Source organism: Crocodylus siamensis, chromosome 6 (assembly GCF_052110815.1).
Source record: "Crocodylus siamensis isolate JL-2025a chromosome 6, ASM5211081v1, whole genome shotgun sequence".
NCBI lineage: Eukaryota > Metazoa > Chordata > Crocodylia > Crocodylidae > Crocodylus > Crocodylus siamensis.
In genome coordinates, this window is record NC_143400.1 from 14,577,212 (window position 1) to 14,601,322 (window position 24,111).

Genomic DNA, 24,111 nt, shown 5'->3' on the forward strand with positions numbered 1-24,111 from the left:
ATGGCAGGCTCACATCCAGATCTGTGGGATGAAGTTGATGGGCAGGGAAGGCTTTGTGGAGGTGGATGCTGGGCCCCATCATGGCACAGGTGAGCATTGGAATGAACTGGTTATCATGGGAGACAGGGAGAAGCTATAATCCACAGTGCAAGGGGAGGAGCAAGGTCTCCGTGACCGGCCAACACCACACAGGGTGATCATGGTGAGAGAAGGAACTGGTCTGCCATCTCCCAAGTCCAAGGCAACTACCCTCCCCTCCTCTCTAGAGCATCCTGAAGTCTTTATCTTCTCTCTCTGAGCAAGCTGCCTGCACACCCTCCTCTATCAGCATCGCTGTGGAAGGGCCCACCCTAGGCATGTCTATTCACTCTCTGCCATGCTGCCAGCTGGTAGCAGTGGCTTTGAGGATGCAGAACCAGAACTGGACTGAGCATGAGACATTTTACACAGGCCACAGACATCAGACTGATTTCCAACCTACCACCTGTGGGCAAAATTAATGTAGAGCCGCAGGCGCTCTCAGCCAGCTGCTCTGAGACCATGGGCAAAGTTAATTAATAGGGACCCGGGACCTGTCAGCCTGGATTGAACCCACCTGACTCAGCATCCAGCCTTCACCAGGGATGAGACTAGCTGCTACCAAGGGAAGCAGAAGAATAAATTGCCTCCCAAATCAGGCCTTGCCCTTGGGTCTTTATAGTTGGCTCTGGCTTGAACGCCGATGTGGGAGGATTCCTGTCCCTCGCCAAGGGGTGATAATGTGTGATGGTAAATGAGTATTGCTGAGATCCAGACAAGTGCTCAATCCCTCTTTGAAACTTATGAAAACCCTTGGCCTCCAGGCTCTGTGGTAGTAGCAAGTCCTGCCTTCAGTCTTGGCAGAGTTAGCTTATGGAAAGGCTCCAGAGCAGCTTCCTGAGCATGAAACTTGGATCCAGGGGCCCTGAATCCCCCTGTAACAATGGATGACAGATGTGATCTCCAGTGCCTCAGTTTCCCCGTCTGTAAAACGAGCTGTTACCCACCTCCCCAGGGATAGGATACAGTGAGATTAATTTAAAGAACACTTAAAGGGGTGGAAGGACCTGGGTGACCGGACGTGCTGTTCAGAGGAAGCACTAGGACGTCTCAGGACACCGTGACCATTTTTCTTTGCTTTATAGCCGGGAGGGAGATGGTGCTGTGAAATAACATGGGGTGGACAAGGTGGGGATCGTGGTGGTGTATTGTTCTTCCTTTTGGCAATATTCCTACCAAGAGCTGACACCAGACAATCCTCTGCTATGCTTTCAGGTGAGTTTCCTTTGACTTGATAAAAGTTCAGTGGTGAATTCTGCCAGCGATTTACCATACCTCTGAAACGTATTTTCAGAGATAAATAAATAGGTGCCTTCTACTGGATTTATTGTGACGACGCGAAGGCCAAACAATTCTGGGTTTTTTTCCCTCTTGTTCCAAATCTCCAGACTGCAAGGAAGCCAAAGGAAACGGTTCCTCCCTTTCTGAATTCCCCCAGTGTCTGAGAGGGGTTGAACAAGTCAGAGCACTAAATGCTGGTGCCCTGACCCTCATGACCCCAGGGGCCTGAGAGTTATGCATATCAATGACTGTTGCTTCTTCCCAAAAGAGCCATGTATTTCTGGAAAGCCTCCCCTCCAGGCTGATAAAGGGGAGACGTGCCATAGTGCTGTGGTCAGAATAAAAGGTTTGTACAAGCGTCACAGGCTGACAGAGGGCGATTATTCGGAGCTGGAAGAATTAGCAATGGGACAGCACGATGCTGGACAGCCTGCAAGTGCTGGCGTTGGCTGGGGCTGCTGGGCGGGGAGGGTGGAAGCTGTACTTTCAAGGCCTGGGCTTTAGCAGATGGGTGGCAAATGTTTGTCGCAACTGTTTAAAGGAGAAAATGGGAAAGCTCGGACTGAGGGCGGCCGCCAGCCATGAGGCAGGAGGGGCAGTGATGTGGGAACGGTCACATGCGTAACAGGGTCAGCCAGGAAACTCCTTAGGCACAAGACCTCTCCAAGGGAAACCCAGGCCGCTGAAGCAAAACTTTGATGATTCAGTTGGTGAAAACTGATCCAATGCCCTGCCTTGGTGATGGCAGGGCCTGCGCTACCGGAGATGACCAGTGAAGCCGAGATGCTGGCTGTTGTGACCACCGAAGGTTGCATGAGCCTTGCTCTTTGCTGTTAAAGGGCTGCCGTGTCCCGCCACAGAGGTGGAAGCATTTAACAGGGAGTGCGGCGATCTCCCTCGTTCACTCCCCGTGCTGCCATCAAGCTTGACTGCTTAAGGGATTCCAGCTCCTCTGAAGAAAGATGAGATGGGGAGGTGGCCAAATGCTAGGGAGCTTCAGGACTTGAAAAGCATGGCTGAGGATAACAATACAGTTGGAAGCCCGCGAAGCCGGGGGCTGGATCACTCTGGTGGCTGCTTTGTCCTCTTGTTCGCGCCAGACCTGGGATTAAACTGCATCATGCCACAGATCCACCCACCAGTCCCCCCCACAGCGCTCGGACCAGACATCTCGACTCCAGGATGCTCAGGCAATCAAGTGAGGGGGAGCTGATCTCCCAGCTGAGAGGTGCTCTGGGGAAAGATGGCGTTTTGCCATATCCCTGCCAGAAAATCCAGTTCCTGAGCAGATGGTTCAGCTCGACCCCGCTAGGTAGCTCGGAGTTCATTAGCAGGCCCTAGATGCTGCAGTTTATAGTCTAAAGCTTCCCAGCACCCGTCCGAGGACTGCGGCTGGCTATCAAAAGAGGAGACGGGTTTACAATCAGGACATCTTTCATCATTAATCTCCTGATCCTGATCTGGTTTGTATATATTATCCCAGGTCCATGCACTAACAATCCTTCCATGTATTTGTTGGCCTCACAGCCCTGCAAACCAACAGTGTCCCTCCCTTGTGCAGGTGGAGAAGTGAGATCCAGGCAGATTAAGTGACTTGCCCAAGGTCACACAGGAAGTAAGTGGCAGAGCTGGGAAACAAACCGAGGTGCCTGGGCCTCTCCTCTGTATGGAGCCATCACTCAGGTCCTTTGAGTTGGGCCTCTTCCTCGCAATGCCTGACTCCGTCACTGTAAAGGTCAGTCTCTCCGCGGCGGAGGTTAATCGGTGCAGCACTAAACACTTTGACGAGCTGGTTAGCTGCAGCTGGAGCCTGTTAACCAGCCTGCCTGATTGGCTGTGGGCTGTATTTAAGGTCAAACAGCTGCTTTTTGGTTTCAGCGTGCCAGGCCTGGTTTCTGCCTCTCTCTCGAATGCAGATGCTTCATCTGCGGTTGGTACCCTTCTTAGCTGTTAGCACTGAAGTCTTAACCATTGGCCTGGGCTGCCTATGCTCTGGCCTTACTAGTATCAAGAGGAAGTAAAAAGAAAAGAGTCTCAATCGCTTCCAAGCCATTGAGAGGGAGAGGGAAGGGGAGGAACAAATGCAGCTGAATGTTTGGAGCCAGCACCTGGGAGCTACGGCTGGGCTGTGTGAAATTGTGTCATTTCTCTGAAGCAGCGTTTCACTTCCTCTGCGCCAATCATCCTTGCTCTCTCCCTTCCGGCCCACTTGTTGCTATCTATAATCTCAGTGCTTCCAGCCCACGCTGGGGAAAAAAACTCATGAGACCGCACTGAACATCACGGGGGTCCTTGTCACTGTGCCCCTTTCTGCTTCCTGATCCTTTTAGGGACTGGTGATGTCCCTCTCCCAGCTTTTCTCTGCAATCAGGAGGATCTGAAACCTCTTCTCCTTCACATCCCTCCAGCAGCCAAGGGCTTTAACAAAACCACCCAGTAAAACCAATAAAACCCTGTAAAACCCTGAGAGGTGGCAATGCTCATCTCATCTCTAACAAGGTCTCTGCACTTTCTCCTGCCTGCAGCCCTTGCCCATAACAGAAGTGACTGGATTATCTCTTATGCAGATGATGTGTAACTCCATCTCTGGCCAGGCTGATATTACCGGTTGCTTGGATGCCTAGAGCAAAATCCAGGGAGGCAGTAAAGCGGCTGTTAAAGACCTGAGGAGAATACAGAAAAGACTGACACAGATAAGTCCATCTCTGATGCGCTGCTTCAAAGGAGTCTAGATGACAGTGGCTGGGATCTTGCCAGGCTGGAATGGGGGGGCTCTTCCCAAGGCTGAAGGCTGCGCTATACTGCTGTAGCTACGCTGGAAAAGTGACCACAGCCTGGGATGAGGAACTAGGGTTACTGAGTCTGGAGAAGAGAAGGCTGAGAGGGGATTTGAAGGGCGACTACAGAGGCAGTGGAGATGGGCTTTAACTTGGGTCCATAAGGGACAGGACTAGGAGCAACGGCCTCAAGCTGCAGCAAAGGAACTTGAGGTCGGGGATGAGGAGGACCTTTCTGACTCTTAGGGCGGTCAAACATTGGAACAGGCTGCCTGGAAAAACTGTGGCATATCTCTATCCTTGGAAGTTTTCAAGAGCAGGTTGGACAGATGCTGAGCTGGGATGGTTGAGTCGGGGCTCATCCTGTCTTGAGCTGGGGCCCGGACTAGATGTGACCTTGTGAGGTCCCTTCCAGCCCTACTTTCCTATGAGCATCAAACCATCTTCTACCAAGAGAGCAATGTCCAGGGGTTTGCTGGTATTGTTACAGCCGTCCCCTCAAAGTGGAGTTAGACCATAAAAACTGCCATTGACTGGGTCCGAGCCTGAGTCCATCTTGCCCGGTCTCCTGTGTCACAGGGGCAGGGAACAGATGCTGAGAGGGAGAGTGATCTGAGTCTGACCAGGGTTTCTCCCACTGTTTCTCTCCCACTTACAGACTGCAGCATTTACGGTCTTGGTAGTGCAGATCTGGCTTGCAGATAATACTAAAAGGAGACCTGGAGTCCCAAAGGCCCTTGGCATGGGAATAAAGCTGAGGGACACTGAGAGGCTCTAACAGTTCCTGGATGTGTCTACACATTCATCAACGTGCTTTTACTAATGTGCATTAAATTTAGTACCTCCATTGTGAGGTACTAGAAAAGGGTTCATTTGCCTATTTTAGTGTGCAGTAGCAAAAGCTCATGGTTTTTTTGTGATGCCTTAATGTGCATTAAAATAGGCTAATGTGCATTAAAGTGCATGTGTAGATGCACCCCCGGAGGTTGAAGAGGATTTTTCAAGGAATGCTCGCGGTTGTCTTGAGAGGGGAAAAGGTAGGACCTGTCAGGGCTATAGAGGGGAGAGAAAGCGTGGGTAGGGGGCATGTCTGTAGCCTGTTATTTTACAGCCACTTTTCCAAGCACAATTGGTGGGTAAGTCATGCTTTTTTCTGACATGGCAATCACTTCTGTGGTACCTGCAAAGGCCGGCAGGATTCTCAGTTGTGTGCGAGTGATATTTTCTCCCGGCAGGACTGCTCAACCCTGACCAATTGCATGGTCGCTTAAACTCTACCCCATGCAGTTTCAATTGTTTGCGTGGTTTTCCTTTAGTTCCTGTCCTATAACCGTGCTGTCTAGCGGCTGCTGTACACCACCCCAGAAGTGGCTGCAATCCACTCCTGGATGGATAAGAGGACTAAGACCTGATGCTTAGAGACAGAATCTTAGCCAAAATGGACTCGTGGTTGCAGACAGAGGAGGGGTGATGGACTTGCTGGTACAGACAACTGTTATCGGGAGAACATGGAATCAGATTTATTTGTATTTCTGCTTCTTGTTTCCCAGCAAACAGGGGAGGGAGCAAATGGCAGGAAGGAAATGTACTTAGCAGACTTGCGCAAGGCAACAGATAAACCAATTTCCCTAATGATATGTTGGATCTATGGAGACAAAGAGGGATGTGAGCAAACGTGGGGAATAAATGCACAATTTCTTTGGACTGGGCAACTACTTGCTTCTGACTGGGATGGTGTATGCATATAAGCTTGAAAAATTGGGTGTCTAAAAATCACCGTCATGCTAAACCACCACCTCCCCTTCCCAAGGAAATTTGTGTCCACCTCTTCCACAGTCCTTAGGTGATTTGAATGTCAAAGCAGCTCTAAATTTAGCTCCAATCAAAGGGAGAAGAGACACAGATGGCTTCCCTCTAAGGGACCCTTTTACGTATAAGTCAGGTCACCGGAGTTCCTATTGCTAATCTGGCCAGAAGACCCAGGAAAGGAAGTCCAAGTTGGACCAAATACTGCTTTAGGCAAAGACAGTTGGGAATCAGAAAGAATAAATAACATTGTATGGGAGACGCTGGCTTAGATCTCAGGTCCTGGCTCTGTTGCAGCTTCCCTATGTGACCTTGAGCACTTTGTTCAATCTCAAGTGCTTCCTGTAAAATAATTCACCTGTTATCTCTCTTGTCTCTAGGGATAGTAAGCTCTTCAGGGCAGAAACAGAGCTCAGTCAGTGTATGTACACCTCCTGGAGCTGCAGGACCCCCATCTGACTTGCACAGAGCTGAAGGCCAGAGCATCTTATCTGAGCAGGTACCCTCTTGAATTGCAAACTATTACCTGATTTGCTATCAACTATTGCTGTTAGGTCTCTCTCACTATTCCTGCCTTCCATGTTTCTTCCTTCACTTGAATACCTGCAGGGTTACTTTTCTTCAGAGCAACCGGTCCATGCCAACAGTTCATAGATTCATAAAAGTTAGGAGCTGGAAGGGACCTCACGAGATCATCAAGTCCAGCAGTTATCATATCTGAGCCTTTGTGCTTTTCACTGATAAATCTGATTTTCTTGACCATATTTCTAACTTAAGTCCCTAATCTATACTTGACACCAGGGGTGGCCAACCTGTGGCACACAGCAGATCAAGTGGGGGGTGGGGAACAGGACAGACAGCACAGTGGCAGGGAGCAGAAAGCAGAACAGCAAATCAGGCAGAAAGCACTGGGCTGGGAACAGAAAGCAGAGCAGAAGATAGGGCAGGGGAATGGGATCAGAGTAGCACTCAGGGTGGTGGGTATGAGGTTAATATGTGGCACGCCTGCCAAAAAAGCTGGGTCCATGGCTCTACACTGTATAGGTTCCTTTATATATATTTAATGGGTTTTATACAATGGGGTGTGTGTTTGTGTGTGTATGTGTGTGTGTGTTTATAATATATCGGATATTATATATGTGTGTATATATATGTTTATAATATATAGGATATTTTATCTATATCTATATCTATAGGTTCTCATGTCACTATTGTGTTCTACTACAGAACAGATGCTAGGTGAGGAGCTCAGTGGTGTGTTGGCTTTCTATACAGAGTTGAATTTCACGTTGATGGTTATGGGCTCAGGAGTTAGAGCCTGTAAATGCCAAGGTGATGGACACAACATAAAAAACGACGGAGAGAGAAAAAGGGCCTACTAGACAATCCAATCCATTTGCTACCAGCATCCTACAATAAGCACAAATGTGGAAGGGAATTCAGCGCAGGGGGACTTAGACTTTCTCTAGATCCATTTGGAGGAGTTTCTCAAAGTGCTTTTGAAGCGTTGTTTAAAGTTTTCAACTTTTCTGAGTAAACAAGCAAAGCGAGCTGCCTTTCATCTATGGGGAATCCCAGGCCCTTACAGAGCATTACGCAGCAAGTCAAGAGCAGACGGAGGAGCAGATCCCAGAGGCGCATGCTCATAGAGATCAGTCTCAAGTGCAGAGCAAGAAAGTCCTTAAATAGACCATATTAACTCTCTTAACTAAGAATCAGATGAAGAACCGAAGAAGTCTGAGATCAAGGGTCAGGGATTAGGTGCCTGGGTAGGACAGAGCTAATTATGTCTTGTTACAACAAAAATACAGGCAGCAGTTCAAATGAATGTATTCCTAATATGTGAAAAATAGCATGTGTCATCCTTCGAGCCTCTTCATTTGCTGCTAACCCACTGACTTCGGAAGCTGACATGGAAATTATGCTCTGTAGCTCTTTTCTCAGCCTAAGCGAATGATCTGAACCAGCTCGTGACCTCTTTTTATTCCTCTTCATTTGTTTAAAACTGTCATCATGTCTGTTTTGAGATTTCCCTGCAATGCTTCATTTTCAACAACAACAAAAAAAGAATAGAAAAAGTGCCCTGTGTTCACTGCTGTTTCCCCGTTCTGATTCACTTAGCCACTTATCATTCTTTCCTTTATGGAAATATTTCTCTTGCTTAAAGTCGATGTGCTATAATTGTGGGGCAGGGAGAAAGCTTTCATGGATTCAGAGAAGTCTAGTGGAAATCCGCTCTGGTGAAATGCCCAGCGTGACTTCCAGCACAAAGATGCTGTGATAACATCAGCGGAGAGTCAAGCCTCCCTCTTAGGAGTGTGACATATCAGAGTTTGTGTGTTTGTAGTGCAGGTGGGCTCCATAGTTACGTTGCAAAAATGGCCTTGAGAGGGCAATGAACGGGTTCTGAAAATGAGACTGGGACTCAGTAAGTCCCCTGAGACTACGATGAACTCTGCAGTGGGGAGAATACAGTCACACAGTTGACTTCAGTAGTGTTCAGTGGGTGTGTCTACACAAGACGTTTTACTGCACAGTAGACTAATCTATTGCGCAGTAAAGCATCGCTATGTAGCTATCGTCTCAGGGCCGATTTGCCTTTGGCCTGCCCACCTGTTCTGGACCAACCACCCATCTTCTCACCTGCCATGCCTTGTTGTTAATTAATTAATTATCTTAATTAGGCGGAAGGCTGCCCATTTCTTGCCCCGATGCCAGGGGGTGCTATCTGTGGCTCCGTACCTTCCCTACACCGCAGCCCATGCCTTGCAGATGGCATCCACAGTTCTTACAATCACCGGCCCCATGCTGGGCCCCAGACTTCTCTGATCAGGACCCCTCTAAGATCCCTTCATTCCAGTGGCCTACCCCACCTTCATTCAGGCTATCTAGCTCCCTGAAACTATTTTCCCCTTTTGGGTGTGGTCCTCCCGGGACCTTTGGCCATACAGGTCCTGGCATCACCTCCAAGGCCAGTCGGAAACCCCAGGCCCTCTTAGCTCTGGGCGTCCCTCGCGGTGGGCCCCTGGCCCTTTTGAGTGGTCTGGTCCTGGCCCCAGCATTGACCAGTTGTGGGTACTCTCTCTGTCAGGTCTCTGAGTCTCTAGCTCCACTCTGTCTCCTGTGGTCTGCCCTCTGGGCCCTACTAGTGGGTAACCCACCCGGTTGTGGGAGCTGGGGTTAAGGTGTCTCGACACGCCTTTCACTGGGGTGGTAACTAGCCTGGCATTTCCTGGGGGCTCCAGCGCCACTGAGAGCCCCACCAGGCCACCCACTCCCAGCAGGGCACATTTTTAGGTGGCTGCCTCAATCAAGCACCTGCTGGCTGTTTGGCTCTGATCTTAAAGTGGCAGGCATAAACAGTGCCCTGTCACACGTGCCCTCGGCTACTGAGCAGTAAAATAGGCTAATGCACGGTTATCTTCTATCTGAAAATATAGGTAGATTAACTGCGCATTAGCTACTGTGTAGATGCTGGCTGGGAGCAATTTGGACATCCCTATCCCCACATGACTGGGAGGCTGCAGCTGGGACTGCTGCATCCCAGCCAGGTGGGGATCAGGTCTGGTGGTGGGGAGAGGCATCCCCACCTTGTGGGGACAGCTACATGGGGATTGAGAGGGTCTCGTTCACCATGTGGCTGCCAGGCAGCATTCTCATGGGGACACCTCTCCCAGCCACTTGGGGAGTAGGTTTGATCCTCAGGTGGCTGGATGCAGCAGTCCACCAGCCCCAAGCCCCCTGCCAGCTCCAGGCTGGCACCTGGGACAGCGTGGAGCTCCCCCTGGCTACTGCAACAGGGCAGATCATAGGAACATCCTGGTGCTCACCTGCTCCAGCTGGGAGCAAATTTGCTCCCAGACTGGGGCATGTGTAGACCCTTTCCTTTTTTAATGCACAACAACATTACTGTGCATTAATGGCACGTGTAGACAAGGATGAGTGTTCAGATGCACTTGATAACCTCCCAGGATAAATTGCTAGTGCCTCTTATCCCATGAACCTTGCTAGGGGTTGTCCTGAGATGACCATCTGAGCCACTGTGCTTTCTCCCAGGACAAATGCAATGTCTGTTTGTTGCCTTAAGGTATCAAGTCACATTACATCTTGCTTCTCTCACAGCCTTGGACCATCACAGCTACAACAGGAATACTCCAATGAAGAGAACAGGATTCTCGCTCTCTGAAAAGAGCTTCCAGGCCTTTGTATGAAATAGCTACGGAGGGAATTGTCTAGTATTAATTAATAGGTGGCTGTTTAATATTAACCTGGCATAAAGCACAGTCTTGAAGAGTTCCCCTTTACATCTGGATTCAAAATAAAACCCAGAGGAAGTGATTTTAGATCAAAAGAGCAGAGTGGAAGATGTCAGCAAATGGGAACAGGCCAGGTGCTTGCTCCCGGGAAGAGCGAGAAGGCTTCCAGAGAGAAGGGAACTGGATAAGAAGGATTGTGAGCATATTTACAGCCATCTGGCACCTTCTAATTATTCAAGTGATGAGGCTGCCTGAGTGCTCTCCAAAATGGGGGGAGGGAGAGAGGGAAAGAGTCTGTTTGGGCAGCGGCTCGCGAGCGCTTCCTGCTTGCGACGTATGTTTTTTTGGAAATGTTTTATATCACTTACAAAATTATTTATATTGCTGGGGAATTAGGGAAGAGATACCAGAAGGAGATTTTTAGAGGCTGTTCCTTCTGAGTTTGCCATCCAGGCTTGTACAACACGGGCACCAGGGAAGGATTGGGAGGGAGGTCTGGAGGAGTCCAGTAGACTTCGGGTCCCCTGATGTATCAGTGGAACTGGGTTATTTTCTTTCTGCTGCTAATTCTGCGGCATTGCTAATTCTTGCCAAGTTTTGTCTCAAGTCTTGCAATGTTGCAATATTTGATTTCTAAAAACCAAAAAAATAAAATAAAAAAAGGCCCCTCTGCCTGGAGTCACGTTAGCTAGAGAACATCTCGCTTTCCATTTATAAAGACAATGAATCTCCTTGCCTTCATGTTGGTAGCAAAAAGCTTGGAAATATGATGGGAATGCATCCTATAGGCTCAACACTCAGAAGGGAAATCAAAAGACCCCTAAAATGTATTAAAGCAGCTCAGGACATGGGGTAGAGGTGATATCTTTTATTAGACCAACTCGATTTTTGCACAAAAAAGTCTTTAATTTCAAGTCCTTTTTTTTTTCTTTTTTGCAAAGATTTAGTTGGTCTAACAAAAATATATCACCTCTACCATGAGTTCTGATACCCTTTGCCTCCCGACTGGCATGGCTACAATCTGGATACCTTAAATCAGCTCAGATGCTGGTGATTTTTTTTCAAGCCTTATCCTTGATTTTTTGACCACTTGGGGTGGGCAGCACTGCTGTGGTGTTGATCTTGAGCAAGTGTCTTCTTCTTTTTGCTTCTGTTTCTCCTCTTCTTGTTTGTTGGGTCGGAGCTGGACCAGCTGGGCAAGCTGGTGGGTTGAGTAAGCATGTGGGAAACTTCAGAGAATTGGCTTCAAGTTCTTCTTCCACCACAGACTCTGCGTAATCTTGGGCAAACGACTAGACTCTCTTTCTTGTTTTTAAAATGAGCCTAGCACCAACATCCCATCTCAGAGCGGTGTTGGGAGGAAACTTGGGTGCTCGGAGACTATAACGACAGGGCCTGTTTAATGCTCTCCAAGCTCTTCAAATACACCGAAGGCTCATCACCATCAGTGACAATTTTAGGGTTTGTTTGGTTTTGTTTTCCTGTGCGCATTGCATTGTATAAAGTGCATCCATAAAGCCACATACCGGTGCCACTACATTGGGAAGCTACAGGATGCACTGTAGCTTTCTTTCCTTTGAACCGGAGCATGCTTGCTGCGATTTGTTGACGGATGCATGTGTTGTTCCAGCTCTGGTTAACGCTGACTGCTCTGGTGGCCCCTGATGGCTTCGTAGAGCCAAAATGGTCCCCTTCCATATGTTAGTCACCAGCACCGGAGAGCCTGGTCCTGGCTGGCATCCCTCAGGGTCCCGGTAGCACAAAGAAGTGATGACAGTTTAGCCTCTATCTAGTGATGTCAGCACACGGCAGTGACACAAGAGCTCTGACCTTTTTCTCGGCTCAGTCGCCGACCAGCTGTGAGAGCTTGGGAAGTTGCCGCAGCCCTTCCTGCCTCTTTCTGTCACTGTAAGATGATGCTATCCATTCTTTGCTACCTGTTGTGTTTTAATTACTTAACACCTGTGCTCTGGTGAGGCAAGTCACAATAGAAATGCAAAGCAACGTTATTAGCATCCTTAATCATGCATTTGGGTATGCCTACATCCTGGCAGAGGGTAGGAAGTGAAGAATAATAAATTGATGTTTTTCAGGTTAATTCTTGCTATAAGCTTTTTTTCCCCTCCCCTGCTAGAGGATGTTACAACATCATATACTGTAGATGCAATTTTTTAAAAGCCTGGGTAATTTTATGGTCAATTATGACACCTACAGTTAGGCCTATTAAGAGGAGGATAATCAAATTTCCTCCTTTGGGGTATAAGCTGATCACTGCAAGGGTCAAGAAGAAATTATTTTCCCCAGCTGGTAGGAGAGGTTATTGGCCTGGTGGCTGGACTCTAGACTTGGCCAAGCCAGTGATCTAATTGGGTATGGCACAACGCAGGATATTGGACATAATGGAGCAGCTCTCTAGTGTGACACGGCTATTCCTGTCTGGAAAATCATTGCCGCTTGTGCTGAGCAACCAGTGCTGGGAACCAAGTCCACATAACAGTGCAGAGGGCTCCCTGGCCCCCAAACCTTCCTCCCTCCACCCTATGTACATTGTCAGGCAGTCTAAAGCATCACCCTGGTTTCTCCGTGAGCAGCCTGTTACTGTCCCGGACTCTAATCTCAGATAGCTGCTGCCATTGCTGCTCCTTGAGATAAGACTCGCTAAAATGAATGTTAACCCGAATTCAGTAATTGTATAAACAAGCACGCTGCCCCCAAGAACGGTTTGCCTCCAAAACCTGAGCAAAGGATAGAAGACGGTCAGGAGCCGGATAAGGCTACCAGGGTGTGCTGGAGACAAGCGAGCCTGGGAAACAAGTGTTTCAGGGGTTGTTTTCTTTGGCAAGAAAGCAGCAAATTGACAAATTTGGAGTTTAGCTGAGATGTACAACCAAGGCCCCAGCTGCTTGCGGTCATTAAACATCCCATAATACCTTTTGTAAGCGCCAGCGTGCAAACCCCGTGCCCTGCCCACTTCCACGTTCTGGCCTCAGATTCCTCCTGCAGTTTCATGCGAGCACAGAAATCCTTTTGCACTTCTTGTCCTGACTCATCCTGCAGCGTTTCTGGGCTGCTGTTTCAGCTGCAGAGGTGGCTGCAACGGCACCGTGGAGGGAACACGATTCTTGTGCATAAATGTGCATAAACTTGAGAGTAAACTACACAACATAATTAGGTTGTGGTGGCGGTGGCAATAACAGTGGACGAGCCCCAGAAGTTCAAACAACTGTCCATCTAGTTTCGTGCCCTGTCTCTGAGAGAAGCTAGTGCCGAAGCTACAGAAGTTACTAAAATCTCCAGAGTCTCATAGATATTAGGGGCTGGAAGGGACCTTACCAATCACCCATAATGGGCAATTAATAAATATCTTGCCCATAGCTCGTAGGTTGCTGTGCAGAGCCCAAACTTCAAAACTGAATCTCTTTTTCTGTATCTTGGTCTCAATGACACTTATTGTAGAAAATTTCATAGAAAATTAGGGCTTGGAAGGGACCTCGGGAGGTCATGTAGTCCAACCCCCGAACTCCAGGCTTGTGGCAGGGAGGTCCACGGGTGAACTGTGCTTTGGGTAGGAATACAGTACTCTTAGGTCTTGGACGGACAACCGGTTTGACCCAAATCAGTTAAGTCTGATACTACATTCAACCAGGCTTATCTCAAACTGGTTTCAGCCGTTTCATAGTTTCATAGTTTCATAGTAGCTAGAGTCGGAAGGGACCTAGGTAGATCATCTAGTCCGACCCCCTGCCTTAGCAGGAAAGAGCACCGGGGTCAGATGACCCCGGCAAGGTGCTCATCTAACTTCCTTTTAAAAATCCCCAGGCTAGGAGCCTGCACCACTTCCCCTGGAAGCTGGTTCCAGGCCCTAGCCGCCCTGAAGTAGCGCCTCCTAATATCTAATCTAAACTTACCCTCCGCCAGTTTGTGACCGTTATTCCTGGTCACTCCTGGCAGCGCACGGGGGAACAGGGACTCCCCCAATACCTGCTGATCCCCCCTGACCAGTTTGTAGCAGGCCACAAGGTCGCCCCTTAACCTTCTCTTGTGGAGGCTAAACAGGTTCAGGTCCTGTAGCCTCTCCTCATAAGGCCTGCCTTGCTGACCCCTGATCATACGAGTGGCCCTCCTCTGGACTCTTTCCATATCGTCCACGTCCCTCTTGAAGTGTGGCGCCCAGAACTGGACGCAGTACTCCAGCTGCGGCCTGACCAGCGCCGCATAGAGGGGGAGGATCACCTCCCTGGACCTGCTCGAGATGCATCTGTGGATGCATGACAGGGTACGGTTGGCCTTCTTGACTGCCCCCACACACTGCCGGCCCATGTTCATCGTGGAGTCAATGACGACTCCAAGATCCTTTTCCGTCTCCGTGCTGGCAAGAGGGGAGTTCCCCAACCTGTAAGTGTGGTGCCGGTTCTTCCTCCCCATGTGCAACACCTTGCACTTATCAGTGTTAAACCCCATCCTATTCTCATCCGCCCACCGTTGCAACCTGTCAAGGTCAGCTTGTAGCCTATTGCACCCTTCTAGTGCACCCACATCCCCCCACATCTTAGTGTCATCAGCAAACTTGAACAGGGTGCTTTCTACCCCCTCATCCAAGTCACTGATGAAGATGTTGAACAGTGCGGGCCCGAGGACCGAGCCCTGCGGAACCCCACTGCCCACGTCCTTCCAGGTCGAACTGGTTTATGTTTCATAGTTTCATACTGCACTGAACGTCTGTTCTGTTACAGGTTTAAACCAGTTTCTGATCATGTAAACCGGTTTATGTGTAATGTCTGCCCCTAGCCCCAGTATTTAGTTCTTCACTGAAAGAAACTAGTCTGGGGTAGGCCTCTCCCTACCTTTGTCATGAAAAATGATTTCATTGCCTCCATCAGCTTCCCCTAATCTCTCTCTCAGCTCTCTCCAAACCCCACTTGTTCCTGCTGACAGCTTGCTTCTGTTATCCTATAAGAAATTCTGTTTTATGGTCCTAGCTAGTTGCTCTTCAGACTCCCTCTGAGCCTCTTTGATTTCCATCAAATGTGTTACCTGCCATCGTTTGTTCCTTATAATTGTATCCACTTGAACTAGATCTCTGTCTTTCTGAGTGTATCTGTTTGGCTTGAGTAAACTCCTGGGTATTGCAATTGAGCTGTATTGTTTTCTTTTTTGCCTTGCCTTCTTGATTTCCCTTTTCTTGTCTAGAGACAAGTTTCCCTTCTCTGTCTCATTTACAGGAGGCCGAAGTGGTCTCCATGCTGTGTCTGAGCATTTTCATTTCCTTAATTTTTACATACGATCTTTTTGACTTGCTTCCTCACTTGTTTAATAAAAATCCGTTTTGCAAAGTGAAGTGCCCTGGTGTGATTTCAGGTATAATCTCTCTTACAAGAATCTTGCACGCAATTAGATTTGATTTCTTTCCTTGGCAGGATGCTTCCAAAAATTAAAAAAAGAAGAAGAAGAAAAACCCCCCTCATTGTGCTGCTGATATACCATGACCATGGGCTAAGATGCCGACACTCCTCTATGACACAGGTGTGTGAGAATAACATGGAGGGAGTGCACTGTGTGTATGTATATGCATATGTATGTGTGTCTGTGTATGTATATGTGTGTGTATGTATGTGTGTGTGTGTGTGTGTGTATATATATATATAAGATAAGGCCTGAAAACAACCAGGTCTCTTTGCCATTTCTAGCAGGTGTTGTGTCCAAAGGGTATGGTGTTTTCTCGTTCATACCAAAATCCCCCAAGGCAGTGCAGTTGCAGTATTAGCATGTGTTGGCTCTGTGGCAGGTCCAGCAACAAAAGCCATTACATTTAGGCAGCCTACGGGCTAGCAGATCATAAGCATTTCTCCAATCAAGTGTTCACCAATGGACTATTCACCCTGAGGACTCAGTCGTGGTTGCTTTTACTAGCAGCATTGCAGTTCAGTTGCGAGGCCACTTTCACTGAGTCCAGTGTCTCCTGATGATACTTCCACACCTGCCTAAAATGCTTTGAGGTCTTTAAGTGAAAAGCACAAATTAAGTACAAAGTGCTGCTGTTATGGTCCAGCCCTGAGTTTGGAATAGGGTTGCCAACTCTGACTGAAGCTATTCCAGAAGATTTTTTTTCCCCCAACGTGATATAATGTCATTAATTTCATTTTCTACTAAAATCTCCAGGATTGCTTTCAGTAGTCCCCAGGAGATCAGTGCCGGTTCTGGTAGACTCCTGGCCAATCTGGGAGGGTTGGCAACCCAAGTTTGGAAAGGTTTTTTCATCCTAAAAAAAAACGACTAAAGGCCAAATTCTGTCCTGGGACTTCCATCGGAGTCAGTCACCTGTGTCCAAAGGGAGAGATTTCCCACCAGTCTACTGCCTCCCCTTGGTTTTGCTGGATGAAGTTCATCAGAGGGTGAATGAAAAGAAATCTTCCTCTGCCCTCAGACGTTGGTGACCTGTCTTGTCCCTGCCCGTTCTGTGTCACTTATAGGAGGCCTGTTAGGTAGAAATACCACACGTGGGATATCTCTTTGTCCTGTCCCACGGAGCACAAACACCTAGAGCAGTGGTGGCATCTCCATCCTCGGAGGTGTTTAAGACCCAGCTAGACAAACCTTTGGCTGAGATGATGCAGTTGGGGCTGGTCCTGCTCCTGAGGTCCCTCCCAACCCTCATTTTCTCTGATTCTGTGAAAATCAATGTTCACGGTAAATATAATCACTAATACAAGGGACAGCTGTTTCTTTCTCCAGTCTTTTATTGAGGCCTGTGACTGTAGTTTCTATGTGCTGCATGATCTTTATTGTGAGGTAGAAAAAAGGAAAAACGGGGCTACATAGCATATGATACTGAAGCTGCTTTCCTAGGTTCACGCTCCCTCAGAAGCATTGAAGATTTTAAAAATTCATAACTCCAAACACTATTGATCACCAAAGTAAGAGACTTTTTTTTTTTTCCCCCTAATGATTTATTTGGCTACATCCCTTCAACTGCATTCTCGCTTTGATTTTTGGCTCGCGGAGGGGTTACAGAAAACAGCAGTGTTAAAGATTTTACAGTAAGATGGGTCTGTTTTTTCCTTGTCATCCTAACCCAGCAAAGAAATACATGTGGTTAATCCATTGTGCAAACCATTGGTGGCCAAAGGAAATGGTTACAGCATGATGTCAGGCCTGGAAGCTTATTGTGAAAATGCTTGCGTTACCTGAATTGGAAAGTCTTGTTCGGCTTGTGTCACGTGGACCGTTCGGCATGCAGATGAGCATGTGCACCACAACAGTTGTGTTGTAACACTTTCATTTGCCAGTGAAGCAATATTAGTTTCCGCTGGCTATTTTTGATCTGTCCTTTCCCTGTTTTAATTAAACTGCACAATCAGCTGCTATTTCAAGCCCATTCTCATCCACTCACTAGCCTTAACACATCTTTCTACTGCATCCTCTTCAGATGTCCTGAGATGCCTCTGGAGCGGTGTTGACACTGTTACAAATGCACCCGAAAACCTTGTCGCTCAAAACTGAGGGGAAATATATGTGGAAAAGACTTTCCCCCTTTGTTCTACCTGAATTCCACCTTTTTTCCTTATTTATTTTGTCCTTCTCACTTTTGTCTTCTGTATTTCCAAGGTCCAACAGAGACTGGCGCTGTGGAGGTACTGTGAGAAAGGTCTTTTTAAAAGAGTATATGTAAGCAATCCTGAACTTATGAGGGTTTTGGAAATGTTAATATCCAAGGTATATAAAATCGTGGAAATGTAGTAAACTGCAAAGATGGCAGTTCTTGCACTGCGAACAGGTGGCTTTCCCACTTGCACAAAACCAGTCTGCCCATCCTGTATGGAGTCAACATCATTTGCTTCCTGGGCTTTGACTTGGTTAATGAATGATCCACTGTATTCAATAAACAATTAACTAAGTCTAGTCCACAACTGCATTTATATTTCCTGTCCCCACCATAAGCAGGAAGAATGAGGAAAGGGTGACATCTCTTTCTACGCTATCCTGAATTGTTTGGAAAGCACCGAGCAACCTTTGGTTGCTCCCGTTAATAAATGCACTGGCAAGGTTTCCAGCAGTCTTTGTTTTTAGAGGATGAGAACTGGGATTTGAAGGGCTCCTTGGATATGCCAGTGGGGAGACAACAGGTTTGGATGGGCTGATCCTGCCCCAGGGACGGGGTTGAACTAGATGACCTCTGGAGGCCCCTTCCAGCCCAACTTCTCTATGATTCACTAATGCTGTTATAAAAATCTGCTTTCATCTAGCCATCCCTTTCACACCAGTTTTGTGGGGGGGAGACGAGTTTGTACCTCCCATCACTCACTGACATCGATGATGTAATCCCACAGGCCTGAACTTCGCATTGGGCTTCTCATCTTCAAAGCCTGGAAACCAATGCACTGCTTTATTGGGAAGGCGGGATACTCCTTTTTGTAGACTTCTCCTGACTTGTCTCACTGCTTGGTTGTCTGTCTGAAATGCAGGTATATGGTAAGCCAGAGCCTCCACCACTGATACTGGTTTTACAAGAAGGGGGTCTAGGTACAAGTGAGGGGAACCAAATGAAACCCTAAGAGTAGGCAGATCAGTAGAGAGAGGCTGCAAGGCCTGGGACTTTGAATTCAGGCTTTTTTCTTGATACACCGCCCAACTCCAACAGTGCTTGCTTTGTACATTTACCTTCATGCAGCCCTACCCCAGGTTGTAGGCTCTTGGCATCATGTAAAACTGGACCCCTGCAATACCTGCAAACTTCAGGGCAACAATAGCTAATCCCTGAATAGGCCTTGCAATTATTCAGTCATCAAACTGCCCCACCAAAAACTAGCACCCACACTTTGTGCTGCCTACGGTCTAAAGCCAAGCTCATATGTATTAAAAAAAACCCACGTGGCATGACTCAGGATCCAAAATGAATCAGGAGACTGTCTGACTTAAAATCAGAGGAACCTTTTAAAAAAGAATATTCATTTTGGGTTGTTTTTGCCTTCTGGGTTTTAAGCCTTTAGGAAACACAAAGGTCTCAAGTCCAGGCCTCATTCCCCAATATTCAGGGCTTATTTTGAAAGTGGAAGCAGAGCTTCTCATAATCCCATCATTTCAGGTGCTGTGATTTAGGGGGGGGTAGGAGGCGTTACCTGTGACAGAACAGTGGCAAAGATCATCGGGAGAATTGGCAACACTCATTCAAAAATGCATCTCTCTCAATTGTCTGCAGAAAACTCCCAACCTTTGCATCAGCAGGATGGTGGCTGCGGTGGCTCCTCTGCTTTACCTGTGGCAGGTTGGGTGTGATAGCTTGTGATTGTGTTAGGGATGGTTGTAAATTTGCTAAGAGGTTAATCGATGGATTTGGATGGGGTGGTTTGGATAGAGATAATTCTACCGCAGGCAGGGGGTTGGATTAGATGTGACCTCTGGAGGTCCCTTCCAGCCCAGCTTCTCTATGATTTTACTTACTGATTCTGCCTCCCGGACATAAGCACCTGCTATTCCACACGGCACGCACTCGCGTTTTGTACTGCACTGGGTTGCAAAACTCTTTGAGATGCTGACAGCAAGGCAAGCTAGAGAATCCAATGACTTCAAAGATCAGAGACTTCTATGCACTTGTGAAGTGTTAATTTAATTAGTGTTTCATCCTAATGATACAGGAGAAGGAGGGAACCCACCCCCCCCAACCTTGCATTGATTTATTCATTTTAGTTTTGGCTGAAGCCAAGGGGAGCTGCTTGTACAGCTTAGCTCTGTAACACTTTAATAAGAAAATAATCCACATGGTGACCATTATATCATGCGGATCTACAAATCATGGACACTGGCATAAATGCACATTGAAGTTTGGCAAGAGGGTCTAAAATATTTGGCTTTTATTACAGGCTTGTATCTTGGAAGTCCTGGCACCAGAAGCCTAATGGTACAGCCAGGCACCGAGGGCAGTGGGATTCATGGGAGTAGTAGCAACTTCTAGCTACTGCCATGCTGCTGGCATGCTTATGCGGCTGTGATTGCCTATTTTTTTCCCGTCACCATCTATTCCCCTCTCTGGGCTGTTCCATTGCCCGGGTGAAATTAGGTGGTAGTCTCATGGTTAAGTATCTGTATCACAAAACTAGGAGTCTCATTTGGCCCTGTCTTCTCTAATGTTGGAGCCATGCTAGTAGCCCCTGCATCAGGGTGAGAACAACCCCCTGAGCTGACACTTGCATGATTGAACCAGTGACCTCCACACAGCTGAAGCCACAAGCTGTTTTAGCACGAGCTGCTCGGTCGAGTCTCCTTAACCAGGATTGAAATAAAATCTTAATCTCTGTGGATCTGACATAGATGAAGATCTATCTGGAAGATACTCTTGTCAATGGGTTACAGTTATATATAGGCATAGCGTGGCTTTGCCTCTAGCAGGGTGTTCAAGGACTATTTTTTTTTCCTGATAAAAATATTGTAGTTCCCGATTCCATAAGGGATTATTAAGGAACAGGTTTCTCTATACCATAATTACAACACATGCTGGCCGTATAAACAGGACCAAACTACATGAATGTTTTAATATAGTGGGAGTAATATTATATTAAAGAAACCTAATTAAGGACTACAAAAGTGGAGTTCCAAGGTAGAAATCTGATTTGCACGTGTGCATAGTGAAATGAAAAGGCTTTCCAGAGATGCCATATATCTTGTGGTCTGTTGACAGGAGGGACCACAAATCAAGTGGATTCATTTGGAACTGGCTAATCCAAGCTTCGTTCACTGTGGGTGCGTCTACATGTTCAGTAATGCGCACTAACTACTGCACATTTAGTTTAGTACTTCCTTAATGAAGTACTAACTGAATGCACAATGACTAGTCTAGAGTTACTGCACTGGCACACGGTTATTTAGCGATGCTTACTGCCCATTAGCCTAAGAACACTGCGGAGTGAGCTGTTAGCGTGGTTTTTGCTGTGACACGCTACTGCGCAGTGTTATTAGGCTAATTCAAAGTAAGTGTCTTGTGTAGACATGCCCCTTGTACATGAACAGCACCCAAAGGTGGTAACACATTTCAGATGCTAATCTGATTTGAAAATGGACCATTGCTTAATAGCATCTGACCAGATCTTTGGTGCTCCAGTGAAAAAAATGGGGGGATATGCACACGTATGTGCACATACAACTTGCATATTTATCACATCTTTGAGTAGCTGAGAGGTGAGAGGCTAGATCAGAAGGGATATATTGAGTTCCAGGGGCTCAAAAGAATGACAAAGGGCAAGGGGTAGTTAAGATGGCTGAGAGATGCAGATAGAGATGTGCAAAATGGTTGCATCAAGCCTCAGACTTACCAAGCTTAGCAGACCCTTGACTGTAAGGTTCAAGATGTCTGTGAACCTCAATGCATGCTCTCAAGAGTTTGGTAAATAGGGGATGTGGTTGTTCATATGCGAGAAGCAGATGAATCACCTTCTTCACTTCCCCAGTAAACCTGAGAACCGTGGAGGAGCCAGAAGAGGAGGAAAGGAGCTGCATAGCGGCCTTTGACTCCCTGCAGGTTGGCTTCAAAGAGGCTGGAGCTGGGCTGTTCTCAGTGGGGGCAGATGACAGAACAAGGAGCAATGGGCTCCAGTTGCAGCAAGGGAGGTTTAAATTGGATATTAGGAAAAACTTTCTCACTAGGCGGGTTGTGAAGCACTGGAACAGGTTCCCCAGAGAAGTGGTGGAGTCTCCATCCTGGGAGGTGTTTAAGACCTGGCTAAACAAAGCCTTAGCAGGATGATGTAGTTGGGGCTGGCCCTGCTGTGGACTAGATGCGACCTCCTGAGGTCCCTCCCAGCCCTCATTTTTTATGATTCTGTGTAGATTGAGGGAGAGGGGAAGGAAAAGGGATAGTAATGGACCCACTGCATTGAAGTAGTTTGACCTGTTTAAAAGAACCTGCCCCTTTCTGGCCCAGTTGGTAGGATTCAGGTAGCAAACTCGTTTCTTTAAGCATGATGGAGTTGTCACATGCTGAGCATTTTGAAAATGTGTTGTCTGTTCAACAGAAACTGCATTTCACCCTGCAGAGGCTAGAGGATGAGTAATCCTCATGTACTGTAGGCTGTCTATCAGCTTTCCCCTGCACCTTGCGTTGACACTCATATGGTACAAAATGGGTGTAAAATGCTTTATTTCACTTCCATGGTGTTTCAAATCCACATCGCTTTGGGGTATACGATTGCAGAAGGAGACGGGTGACGGAAGCCAAGCTGTAGGATTGTAACTAACACTTCCCACAGTACAAGGCTTGGGAAGTAGCAGAAAAGTCAGTGGCAATAACCTGAGAACAGAGGACAAACTAGGGATGGCCTGGAGCAATGTCACCTCCCACTGTGATCTCATTAGACTTCCTGATCTAAGCGTGATTGGTCCTGCGTGGTGTTTGGATGGGAAGCTGCCAAGGCTCTCCTAGGTACTACAGGAAATAGTTACCGCTCAAAAACCACAGGTGGACAGATTGGCTATTCAGTAGATGGCAGTTCTCTGTAAAAGCCAATAATGGATTGAGATGCCACCACATTACAGGTCAGCTTGTCGACAGCACTGTACATATATATTTGTAATGAAGCTATAGAACTAACTTCCTGGCTTCAGCTAGTCATTTAAAAAGAAATGGTAGCATTTCTTATAAATCCTCATACCCTGGCTGAGCTCCAGCTCTGCAAATGACATTTTATTTACAAAAATTCCCCCCCTGGCTTCAATTGAACATCACTTTCCTTTTTATTTCCTGTCCAAATTGTTATGTAAATTGCTGAGGGTTGTTAAGCAGCTGCTCAGTTGCCCAGCTGGGGTGCACAAAGTGATTCTGGGTGGACAGTAAACTCCTGAAGTGCTTTATCCAGGAGATATTTGCTCCTTTCTCAGGGCATCTGCTCTGCTAACTGAAGTGCTGGGAGCAGGTGCAGACAAACCTACACTAGTCCTAATCTGGGACTAATGCCAGGGTAGCCACAGCAATTCAGGTTCTGGCTGCCCAGGTAAGGAGACCTGGACACAGGCATGGGCAAACCGGGCAGTCGCCCAGGGCCTGCACAGAAAGGGGACCTGAAAATAGGGGGGGGGGGAAATTACAATTGCAAAAAAAAAGTTTTAATATTGTGTATATATGTATACCTAATCCCCCGCTGTCCAATTATTATTATCATTATCTCTGGCGAAGGGGGGCCTGATACTAAAAGTTTGCCTGGGGCTGCTGGGAGTCTAGGTGTGGCACTGCAGGTAAGACAGGGCTTATGTGGCTCTTGCTGTAGTACTATTGCTAGGCTACTCTGGGCATGTCTACATGTGCACTTTAATGCACATTAAAGCATCACTAGGGGCATTTATACACATGCTTCGGGAATGAGGGAGGAGGTCACTTTAATTAGAGTGGCTGTCAGGGCTGCTCTAATTAGAGTGCCTGGAGCGTTTTGTATATCAGCATCCCCATGCTTCAGAACAGTTGGTGGAGGTGCTTTGTCTAAAGTCAAATGATCTTTAGTTAAAGCTCCCCCACTGCCATTCTGCAGCATGGGGATGTTGATACACAAGACACGGAGGGTGGCTGGAGTGTGGTAATTGCCACGCTCCAGGAGACTCGATTAACTGGATCTGCTCCGATGCGCTGTAGTTACAGTGTGTTGGAGCAGCCTTCTGGTTGGTGTATAGGCACCCAGTGGTACTAGATTTAATGTGCATGAACTAAAGCATGTTAATGCACGTGTAGATGCACCCTCTCTCTGAGTACTTAAATTAGCTGGACTGAAGCTAGCTTGGGTATGTTCATACTTACAATCACTTCCTGCTTAGTGCAAACCTCAAACAACTTGCTTTGAAGCCAATGGCATTGGGATCCATATGGCTTAAAGGTCACGGGCAATGGTATTATGGTGGGGCCTATGGTATATCCAGTCAGATAAGGACCTCCAAAGCAC

At 47.3% G+C, this 24,111-nt stretch overlaps 1 long non-coding RNA gene across 1 annotated transcript in view; it reads left to right on the plus strand.

Annotated features, from left to right (window-relative positions):
* Positions 1 to 3,930: 3,930 nt before the first annotated feature.
* The window catches only part of LOC149861201 (uncharacterized), a 29,384-nt gene continuing 9,203 nt past the window's right edge, over positions 3,931 to 24,111 (plus strand). Inside the window, exons 1-2 of the long non-coding RNA XR_016443020.1 lie at positions 3,931 to 6,441; positions 15,616 to 15,721. This is a non-coding gene — a long non-coding RNA (uncharacterized LOC149861201). The remainder of the gene's footprint in view (positions 6,442 to 15,615; positions 15,722 to 24,111) is intronic.